Raw genomic sequence first — 12,282 nt, forward strand, 5'->3', positions numbered from 1 at the left:
TCGGCCGGGCACGTTGGCTCAACCTGTAATCCCAGCACTTTGGGAGGCTGAGGTGGGTGGATCACGAGGTCAGGAGATCGAGACCATCCAGGCTAACATGGCGAAACCCCGTCTCTACTAAAAATACAAAAAATTAGCTGGGCGTGGTGGTGGGCACCTTTAGTTCCAGCTACCTGGGAGGCTGAGGCAGGAGAATGGTGTGAACCTGGGAGGCGCAGCTTGCAGTGAGCCGAGATCACGCCACTGCACTCCAGCCTGGGTGACAGAGCGAGACTCTGTCTCAAAAATAAAATAAAATAAAATAAAATGAAATAATATTCTGTGATTTTCTGTTAGTTACATTCTTGAATAGTCTACTTTTTATCATTTTAAATGTTTGTGATCCTTCTAGACTCTTACCACCAAAATTTAGAATGTATTGTATTAAAACAATATCTTCTATCTTCTATTTTGGAAATAAAATGTGTTCTTCAATTTTGATGCCAGTTTTGATGCTTAAGCTAGTCGTTTTATCACATAAACTCTGAGCTAAAAACCACTCCATTTGCAAATTTAAATCATAGGAATATTTTTAGGAATACAATCTGAAATTGGAACCTTGAATGTAAGTCTTATCAAGAAGTAATGACTACTGACCTCCTTCACCTATGTTCTTGCTGACAGATATAATACAAGTAAACTGATGCCAGACAAAGTCAATCATATTTTGGCCATATTAGCATCATTCCACTTTTTAAAAGGAAATAATTACTTTCCCTTTCTTTTCCTTATCCTGGCTTCATATATACCTACATTAAAACAAATCACTTAATTCTAAATGTGGTCATAGTCATAACAACAGTTGAAAGAAATAATGAAATTTTAATAGTCCCTTATCTAACCCAATCAATTTACGAAACATAATCTTCTTATAAATCAGTCATCAGGAATCTGAAAAGCACATGATTAGATGATCTAAAAGTATTTCTTAGCCATCTGGGAGTGTGCAGATTGGTAGAGCTACCACTGACATAATGATGAAAGAAACTCCTTTAAGATATTTTGATTTGAGAGGGCAGGCCAGTGGGGTGCAGTTCTGGATCAATTAGGAGAAAGAAGAAGAGAAGGGAGAATGAGAGAATATGCATGAAGACTAATCACAAGGACTAGGAACTAGACTGGGAGCTAAGATTGAGAACATAGTTTTAGATTTGAGCTGCTTATAATTTGAGGAACGGCATGGACCATTGAGGAGTCTATTCTTGGTACAAAGATCTTATCACTTTTAAAATATGGCATTGAGCCTAAATCATAGATTTGCTAGATTTTTCCCCCCAGAAACAGTAGCTAGACAAAGAGTAGTCACATTAAAATAATTAAGATAATAATTCTGATTCAGTTATTTCATTGATTCCTAATAGTCATTAAAACTGACAAAAAGACCGAGGGTAGCTCTAGCTGTTAAATAAGCCGTTTGATACACCCCCACACTGTGGAAACTAAGATTGTGAAGAAGTTAGTCAGGATTAATGACTAGGGGTTTAAACAAATCACTTATCTTAAAAATCCAATCAGAAAAAAAATGTTTAAAAGCAGGTAGAAAGAGATAGTATGGTAAGTGTGGTTGAGATCTGGAGTTTCATCCAGCTGGATTCAGATCATGTTTTTCTAGCATTATTTGCTGTGTGACCCAATTTAAACTACTTGGTCTGTGAAACTCAGCTTCCTCATATAAAATGAGCATAATAATATCAACTGTATGTTTATGAAGATTAAATGAGATAAAGCATGGTGCAGTACTTGGCACAGTGACTGGTACATATCAAATACATAATATATTTTAGTTATTGTCATTACTGTTAACGTAATCATTTTGATGTCTGGTTATAGGTGACAGCTCCCCGGTTTAGAGACATAAAGGGATCATGGTTCAGACTTAAACAAGAACAATACATTGAAACCCAGTCAATCAGCTTTGTCAGGAAATCTGCTGTAGCTAGAAAGGAAACAACAGTGGAGATTAAAATTGGAAACCAAGTGAGGCATGGCAAACCAATGATCCTCAAAAAGATAGGGGATCAGGGGTTCTCAACCTGACTTGGCCATGTTGAAGTCAGAGGGGGAGGTAAACGGAAATCTAGACAATTTTTTTGAATGCAATATAACTCATGGACATGAACACAAGGAGCAAAAAAAAAAAAAAAAAAAAAATTGGTAATGATGAAGTAACAATAGGACCAGGAATATACTGAAGTCATTACCCAAGTGTGACCTAGTACTCTTTAAGTGCCTATTGGCTATAATAACACTATTGATCAAAACCTTGTTACCAGCCATAGGTAATCACTAACTGTTGAGAAGTTCTGATATTGCAGGAATTTCAGGATGGGGGCCACGCAAATCATTATATTGTGGGTCAGAATTTTGGAAGGATTTTATAATAGGTTTATTTATCTTTGCTAAAAATCTCTGATACTGGCTTCAGCTTAGTCCAACAAGTGATCATGTCTTTTGAAATGCCTACCTATCACCTTACTGGCAATTTTCTTTTCTTTCTTTTTTTTTTTTTTCAAGTTTCTGTTAGCACAGGCAAGCTTTCTGTAGTTGTAGATTGGTTCATCTTTCTGTCTTCCTTCATAAAAACTTTTAAAGAAACGTCAAGAGAAAATAATTTCTAATATATGACTGAACTTTGCATTTAGTTTCAAATTTCTGAAACTACAAATGACACATGTGAGACAAGGAATAAACACTTTTTATAGATAAATCAAATGATGGATTTATGGATCTGGGAGTGGAAACTTAATAGAATAAATGGGGATTGGGAGATTACTAATATAAATGCTACCCATGTAAGCAAATGCAATAGTGAAATCATAGAGGGAAATGAGAAAATAGAGGTCAGATACTATGATTGTAAAAAAAAATTGGGGTATATTAAGTTTTTTCATTTTTTCTCCTGTTCATTGCTTTGCTATTCCTGTTTTTTTTCTGTTATAATAACTAAAATTATTACTAAAATGCAAAGGATTTACTAAAATGCAAAGGATTCACATGTTTATTTCTAGTTTTACCAAAGAAATGGTGAGGTAGAAACTCTGTTCTGTATCCAGTCTTTAAAAATTATCTACAAGAGATGGAATAGGAAGTGGTAGCGATGTAGTGAAAAAGCAGCCCAAATCATGTGTACATACAGTAGAAAATAGATGAATATGAACAAAATGAGTTGATTTCAAGAAAATTTCTAGGATTCTATTTCATTAATCTTTTCTTCTGCAAAAAAACAGATAAAATGAAAATGTATTATATAGTAGGCTATGTAGGTGACTGCTTGGCCAGATGGTATTCCAGGCTGACATGAAATGCTAACACTATAAAATATAAACATAGATCATGGTTTCAGAGTTAAGCGAAGACAATACATAGAGGCTCAATCTATTAGTCAGTTTATGTAAGAAAATATGGCTGCAGTTAGAAAGCCAAAAAAAAAAAAAAAGTAAATCTTTACATGCACAAAAAGGAGAAAATTTGATGTGAGAGCTTTACGTGCAGACAAATGCAGTACTGGCTGAGGATCGTGTAGGAAAAGATTAGTATATAAGATCTAATAGTGGGGAATTATGGTTTAAATGCCCAAAAGTAAGCAAAAGATATGGCTTTAAGCCTACTCAAAACGCAGCTCAAATTAAGAAATTTTCATAAATGGAGAACCTTCAAAGACTAATGAGCATATGAAAAGAAGAGAAGTTTTAAATCTTTGCTCACTGGTTCAGGTATATCTGAAAGACACTGCGAAGAGCCCATTAAAAGAGAACATTCATAGGACCCAACTTCGATTTCACAAGTTCTAGTTAGCTCTGTGCTTTAAAACCATTTTCCACGAGAAAGAGGGGTTAAACTTATGATGACATTTAATGTGTCAATAATGATGGACATTTAACACATGGATAGTCTCATAATGACTTCAGAGATGCAAAGCACCAGATTAGTAAGGAGCTTATTCACCAAAACAAGCCAAAAAGTGGATGAACATCTTTGAAGAGTTGTTAACTATGTTCTACAAGCCTACAAATCTACCGTTCTTAGTAAGTAAAATCCTAAATGCTCCATGCTCAAATACTTTTGTCGAGAGGATATTTATTTTTATATCATCACATTGAACTGACACCAAGAATCGGTGTAACATGGGCTTGTTGAAGGCAGAGCTGCATGTTAAAGTGAATTTAACATTTGCTGTCTGCAGTTTTACCACTCTATAAAAGAAGATGCCCTAAACGCTGCAGGCACTAAGAGAATTATTAATGGATTAGGACACAGAAAATTAAAATACTCTATTGTGTCATGGGACAGAAAGAAATATGTCATTGTTTTTTGCAATAGCAATATCTGTTCATAAATAGTAATACTGTATAAGTGGTTTGTAAACAATTTACAATTATAGTATCTGTTATTTTAAAAAAAATGAACAGTACAATAAATCATCACTTAACCTCATCAGTAAGTTCTTGGAAACTGTGACTTTGAGCAAAACAATGTATAATGAAACGAATTTTACCATAGGCTTATTGATATAAACAGGAGTAAAAGTTCCTAAAGTAGATTTGTTGTCACAAAAACATAACCAAACTTCTAAACAGACTCAAAACACTTCTAATATTAAACATTGAAATAAATGTAAGCCATATTTACATTTAAGAAAGATTGATAAAAACAAGTAAAATAATTATTTACCTTATTTTTGGTGATTAGTGACAGTGGCGATGTCAGAAATTGTCAGGAGTTCCTCCTGTCACCATGCAATTGTGTCATTTATTGTCATGCATTTATATGATTATTGTAGACTTATTAAAAATTTGTATTTTACAATAATTTTTCATTTATTTTCTAACCCATATATTCCACTCAAGGGAGGTGGGTGGCCTGGGCACGGTGGCTCACGCCTGTAATCCCAGCACCTTGGGAGGCTGAGGCTGGCTGATCACGAGGTCAGGAGATGGAGACCATCCTGGCTAACAGGGTGAAACCCCGTCTCTACTAAAAATACAAAAACAACAACAACAACAACAAAAACAAAATAGCCGGGTGCGGTGGCAGGCGCCTGTAGTCCCAGCTACTCGGGTACTCGGGAAGCTGAGGCAGGAGAACGGCGTGAACCCGGGAGGCGGAGCTTGCAGTGAGCTGAGATCGCGCCACTGCACTCCAGCCTGGACAACAGAGAGAGACTCCATCTCAAAAAAAAAAAAAAAAAAAAAAAAAGAGGTGGGTGGCTGGAACCTCTCCTGGCAGTGCAGAGAACAAGGTAGGAACCAGCCCTGGACACGCATCATCCCACCACAGGGTTAAAACACTCATATGCCTACACTTTCTCAGACTGGGAAATTTAAACACTGGTTCACCAAACTTGCACATCTTTAGGATGCAGGAGGGGTCAACCTAAGATAATCAAAAGGATCAGAATCTGATTTAAAGAGAATTTGTTCAAGCACAGAGTATGAGGCTAGACCACCTGGAAACACCAATGCCAAAAGAATGGAGTCAGCATTCCAAAGTAGGCAGGTTAAGATTTTATCAACAGGCAGAGACAGAGGTGCTTTCAGCAGGATTACATTATTTGTATTATACAAGGCTGGCACATAATTATAGCAGTTGATGCGTTATAGGCAGCGTTTCCTTTTGGGAAGGGTACATTTAGCAGTTTATAAAGAGGATGTAATAATCATGGGTTTGCTGTCATCTGGTCTAAGCAAAGCAGGACAGAAAAAGGGGAAGTTAATCTATAATAAGCGTCGCTAATTAAGAAGGCAGGAGGTTTTTGTCCCTGACATTGTTTCATTCTCTCTAGTAATTGTAAAAGAAGAAAGCAAGTTAATCTATAATCTGAGAACAGAAGTTGTAATCATATGAAGCTCAGATTACAGTCCTATTTCTCTCCAGGCTTAAAATGTTTTTTGGAGTTCCAACAGCTTTTAAATTTTATTTCTTTTCACAAAGGAAACTGGTGTACCTAAAGAAAACCCAGGCAGACATGGGGAGAGCTACAAATTTCACACAGTCAGTGGCCCCAGCCAGAAATAGATTTCTTTCTAGGCGGTGTTACAACAAAATGACATTGAATGAAATGACATTATTTGAGGAACTACTGTATATTAAGACAAAAAATACATTTGGAAAAAGTGGCAATTAGAATTGCTAGAAAACGTAGATGTTAAAATGAATGTGCAGAATAGTAGACATTGTTTAAGGGAAAATTATTTAAAATACCTGAAACAGTGAAATGAGAAAATGAGTATACTCAAAAAAGATGAAGGTATATGGAAGACAATTAAAAGGGAAAACATGTCTGATTAGAAGAGCCTGATCCAGTAAGTCCAAGAGAAGAGTTTCCTCTAACTGTAGGTAAAATAGAAATTAGATAGAGGCCTGATGCCATGGCTCATGCCTGTAATCCTTGCACTTTAGGAAGCTGAAGAGGGATGATAGCTTGAGCCCAGGAATTCGAGATACAGCCTGTGCAACATAGCGAAACCCTGTCTCTAAAAAACTACAAAAATTAGCAAAGCATGGTGGCACACACCTGTAGTCCCAACTATTTGGGAGGCTGAGGTGGGAAGATCACTTGAGCCTGAGAGGCAGAGGCTGCAGTGAGCTGTGATTGTGCCACTGTACTCCAGCCTGGGTGACAAAGCAATATCCTGTCTCAAAAAAAAAAAAAATGAGATAGAAATACCTACAAAGATAGAGAGAGATAAAGAAGGGAGAGAAAGGTAAAGAAAGACAAATTGGGAAAGAGACTGAGAAAGAGAAAAAGGAGAAAATATAAGGAGCATTACGTATTGAAGTTAAAAAAATAGATGAGATAAATACTTTTCTACTAGTGTTTATAAATTATTATAAACGTTTCTAGAAAATGAACCAGGGAATTTATAGATCTATACTATTGAATGACATTTAATTATTAATGTGACATGAATCCCCCAAAATGTTTACAGGTAACGCTTCACAATATCTTTGGGGAATAAAAAGCTCTTTCATATAAATAATCTTTCAGAGATTAGAAGAAAATAAAAGCAACCCCAGGATGGACTATCTAACTCATGATATACGGGAAATTATAGTTCTAAAATGCATATATAAAATATTCTGGGTTAGATATGTTTTAGAATTTACCATTTGCTTTATTTTTAGAGTGGTGATGTCTATATATTTGCAAATTATGTAATATTCTCAATAATGTACAACAGTCTATTATAGTAATAGCAACCTGTTTATATAAATATTCATATTTCTATAACAAAATATATAACTACTTGCACTAAATTAGAAAAAGACTATTGTGACTATTGTCAAAGCAATCCAAATATGGCCTGAGAAGGACTCCGTACTTCTATATTTGAGTCCTTGTGAATGAACTGTAACCTAGCTTAATAGACAAAATTGAAAACTTGGCTGGGTGCAGTGCCTCATGCCTGTAATCCCAGCACTTTGGGAGGCCGAGGTGGGTGGATCATCTGAGTTCAGGAGTTCAAGACCAGCCTGTCCAACATGGTGAAATCCCATCTCTACTAAAAGTACAAAAAGCCTGAGAAGTAGAGGCTGGGTGTGGTGGTGGTGGATGCCTGTAATCCCAGCTACTCAGGAGGCTAAGGCAGGAGAATCGCTTGAACCCAGGAGGTGGAGGTTGCAGTGAGCCAAGATTGTGCTGTTTGCACTCCAGCCTTGGTGATGAGCGAAACTCTGCCTCAAAATAGATAAGTAAATAAATATTGAAAACTTAATAGTATGCACGGATGCATGGGTAACAATAGCTGAGTGTTGTCCATACTTCAGTGGCACACTTCCAACCACTCATAGACTGCTGAGCATTCAAGCTACATTCAAACAAGGCACATGCTTAGCTGTAACCAATCTCTGTTTCTGTACCTCACTTCCAATTCCTGTACATCACTTTACCTTTTTTGTCTGTAAACTTGTTCTGACCATGAGGCATCTGGAGACATTCATTGCTGAATTAAACTCCTTTAAATTAAATTCTGCTGAAGATTTTCTTTTATCAGATGATGTCAGGAGTGGGATCCAAAATGGAGCTTCTAGCAACCCCCAGGATCACTGAGTGAACACACAAAGTACCTGCAAGACCCATTTGTGTCCATTGATCTCTCAGAGCAGCTGGGATAGTGGGCGAGCTCCTTCTTGGATTTCGAAGCTCCACGGATTTGTTTTTTGAGCTCTCTGAGTTTCTTTGAGCAAATTTCTGATCCAAACTGGGTTTGGAGTCGAGAAAGAAACTAGACTGGGTCCAGGAATGGATTTGATCTGGGAATTAACCGGCTTAGATCCAGCTAGAGGCCTCCTACATCTGACTTGGTCAGAAAGGAACCGGTAGTAAGCAGTAATATTACAGGGGTTATAAAATTTGGCTTTTGAAAATTCAGAGGGAATTTTGTGTTCTACCCCTTTGTTTCATTTTTCTTGCACACTTAGATAAGAAAAATCATTGGACAAGTTAATCAAGAGAACCTAGCCAATATTTTAGGCAAATGGGATCCTTAATTTTGGGAAAACTGAGTTCCTTCTGGCTTATACTTTAGGCCTGGGAGGCAGCAAAGTCTTACAGAAACTGCAAAATCTTACTAAAGATAACTTAACAGTGGAACTTTCCGAATGAACAACAATGCATTGAAGTACGTTTAAAAGTGAGGGCTCTTGGTAAAGTCCCTTCTGGCTAAGAACAGTTTTGGCACAACAGGATGTCAACTGCTATTCTCTTTGGAATAATCTGCCTTGCACTCTTTGCTGACGGCTGTGGGTGACAAGATTAGGCACGTACAGGATCGTGGGACATGGGGAGCTTTTTCCTCCCTAAAAGGGGAAACTAGAGGTGATGAGACTGCTGGAAAAAATCCCTTTGCTACCAAGAAGCATCCACCTGAACTTTTCAGTGTCACTGCAATGGGTGGGTCTTTCTCTGGCCTCCCTGATCATTTTGCCTGCCCCACCTTGCCACAGGCAATGCTTTTCTCTTTCTCCTTTCCCTTTCTTATCTTTTCTATTACTCAGAGTGACTATCTTGCCCAGAGACCCCGTGTTGAAACTCCTAGTTGGAGGTTGGATTAAAGATGTCGGGGCCCATCTGAAGGCAAATTTGAGCCTTACCAGTTTGATATTGGGTGCTAAGCAGAGTGGCTAACGTTTATGTTTTATTACACGTATTTTGCTCTGGATAATTTTCCTTTATGATGCGTCTTGGCCCCCAGGGCAATGATGCCGCAAGCTGAGTCGCTAGGGCAGCTCAGAGAAAGGGAGCCCAGAAGACTGGCATGTGGGAAAAAGGTAAAAATTTCCAACCAGTCAGATTTTTGGCTTCTCTCTTTCTGTGCAAACAGTCGAATGAATGGTAAAAATCACTGTTTATCTCTTCTGTAAATTTTTTATTAATGAGAAAAAGAAATGTGAGGCTGGTCCTTAAACTGATGTGCTATGAATTTGTTTTTCTGTTTCGAGGGGTACCTTAGGATAAAACATGGGCTTAGGACCCCATAAGCTTGCACTCAAGACGGCCCAGCAAGCTGTTCAGTAACAAACTTTCCTGCAGGTCTCTGAAACAAGCCAAAAAACTAGATGGGGTCTCTATCTTGTTTTATGTTCTTGGGAGCTTGACCTTGTAACTACATGACAGTATTTTTGGTCTCCACCTTCCAGGGAACAGGAATTTTAGGGTTTATGTCATAGTTAGCTCTAAAAATTATCTTGAGTAGTTAAAAACCTTTACAGGCTCAAAATTAACTACTCTAGACTCCTTCAGGGAAGTGTGATAGAGACTGTCCTGTGCCATAGCTCAGTAGCTAGGTTCTTTCCCTTTCGCAATGGTGGTCTGGTGGGATTCCCTGCTTAGGAAGTAAGTCCTTTCTGGTTTCATATCCACCAGACCTGTTGTCTTTACTTCCACAGACTATCTTAAATTTTCCTTTCTCTGAGCACCTGGGAGGTTACCTTTGGTAAAATTCAAAAGCCAGAAATATTGGCCATTTGGCCTGGCTAAAATTGGGTAATAAGAAATTTTAAAAGGACTTTATTAAAGAGTGCTACGGTTAAAAGCAAGCTTAATTAAAACTGGATATTCAGGCTTGAACAGCCTGGACTCCATGGGAAAAACAAGAGGCACTAGAAACTCCTTTCCTGGCCCTGTTCTTCCAAGGACTCCACGATAAAGCAAATAACCAGGTGAGAAACTTAAAAACCGACAAATGAAAAATCTTTCAGCTACTGTAGTAATCTTCCATTTGTCTGTGTAATTATATATTGCTGTGCGTAATGTTTATACAAAAGAGCTCTAATTTATTGGCTTAAAAATAAGCACTTACATATTTTGAAAGCAAAATAAAAAGTGTTCATGCCTTTTAGTTCATGTGACTTAAGTAATCTTGGGGATAAAGGTAGTTTTAAGCAAGAGCAAACACTTTCAAAAGCTAGCAGAAGGCAAGAAATAACTAAGATCAGAGCAGAACTGAAGGAGATAGAGACACAAAAAAACCCTTCAAAAAATCAATGAATCCAGGAGCTGGTTTTTTGAAAAGATCAACAAAATTGATAGACCACTAGCAAGACTAATAAAGAAGAAAAGAAAGAAGAATCAAACAGACTCAGTAAAAAATGATAAAGGGGATATCACCACCGATCCCACAAAAATACAAACTACCATCAGAGAATACTATAAACACCTCCATGGATATAAACTAGAAAAATCTAGAAGAAATGGATAAATTCTTGGACACATACACCCTCCCAAGACTAAATCTGGAAGAAGTTGAATCCCTGAATAGACCAATAACAGGCTCTGAAATTGAGGAAATAATTAATAGCCTACCAACCAAAAACAGTCCAGGACCAGATGGATTCACAGCCGAATTCTACCAGAGGTACAAGGAGGAAATGGTACCATTCCTTCTGAAATTATTCCAATCAATGGAAAAAGAGGGAATCCTCCCTAACTCATTTTATGAGGCTGGCATCATCCTGATACCAAAGCCGGGCAGACACACAACAAAAAAAGAGAATTTTAGGCCAATATCCCTGATGAACATCGATGCAAAAATCCTCAATAAAATACTGGCAAACCAAATCCAGCAGCACATCAAAAAGCTTATCCACCATGATCAAGTGGGCTTCATCCCTGGGATGCAAGGCTGGTTCAACACACACAAATCAATAAATGTAATCCATCATATAAACAGAACCAAAGACAAAAACCACATGATTTTCTCAATAGATGCAGAAAAGGCCTTCAACAAAATTCAACAGCCCTTCATGCTAAACACTCTCAATAAATTAAGTATTGATGGGACGTATCTCAAAATAATAAGAGCTATTTATGACAAACCAATAGCCAATATCATACTGAATGGGCAAAAACTGGAAGCATTCCCTTTGAAATCTGGCACAAGACAGGGATGCCCTCTCTCACCACTCCTATTCAACATAGTGTTGGAAGTTCTGGCAAGGGCAATCAGGCAAGAGAAAGAAATAAAGGGTATTCAATTAGGAAAAGAGGAAGTCAAATTGTCCCTGTTTGCAGATGACATGATTGTCTATTTAGAAAACCCCATGGTCTCAGCCCCAAATCTCCTTAAGCTGATAAGCAACTTCAGCAAAGTCTCAGGATACAAAACCAATGTGCAAAAATCACAAGCATTCCTATACACCAATAACAGACAAACGGAGAGCCAAACCATGAGTGAACTCCCATTCACAATTGCTTCAAAGAGAATAAAATACCTAGGAATCCAACTTACAAGGGATGTGAAGGACCTCTTCAAGGAGAACTACAAACCACTGCTCAATAAAATAAAAGAGGATACAAACAAATGGAAGAACATTGCATGCTCATGGATAGGAAGAATCAATATCATGAAAATGGCCATACTGCCCAAGGTAATTTATAGATTCAATGGCATCCCTATCAAGCTACCAATGACTTTCTTCACAGAATTGGAAAAAACTACTTTAAAGTTCATATGGAACCAAAAAAAGAGCCCACATTGCCAAGACAGTCCTAAGCGAAAAGAACAAAGCTGGAGGCATCATGCTACCTGACTTCAAACTACACTACAAATCTACAGTAACCAAAACAGCATGGTACTGGTACCAAAACAGAGATATAGACAAATGGAACAGAACAGAGCCCTGAGAAATAATACCACACATCTACAACAATCTGATCTTTGATAAACCTGACAAAAACGAGAAATGGGGAAAGGATTCCCTATTTAATAAATGGTGCTGGGAAAACTGGCTAGCCATATGTAG

This window comes from Gorilla gorilla, chromosome 15, assembly GCF_029281585.2.
Source record: "Gorilla gorilla gorilla isolate KB3781 chromosome 15, NHGRI_mGorGor1-v2.1_pri, whole genome shotgun sequence".
NCBI classification, from domain to species: domain Eukaryota; kingdom Metazoa; phylum Chordata; class Mammalia; order Primates; family Hominidae; genus Gorilla; species Gorilla gorilla.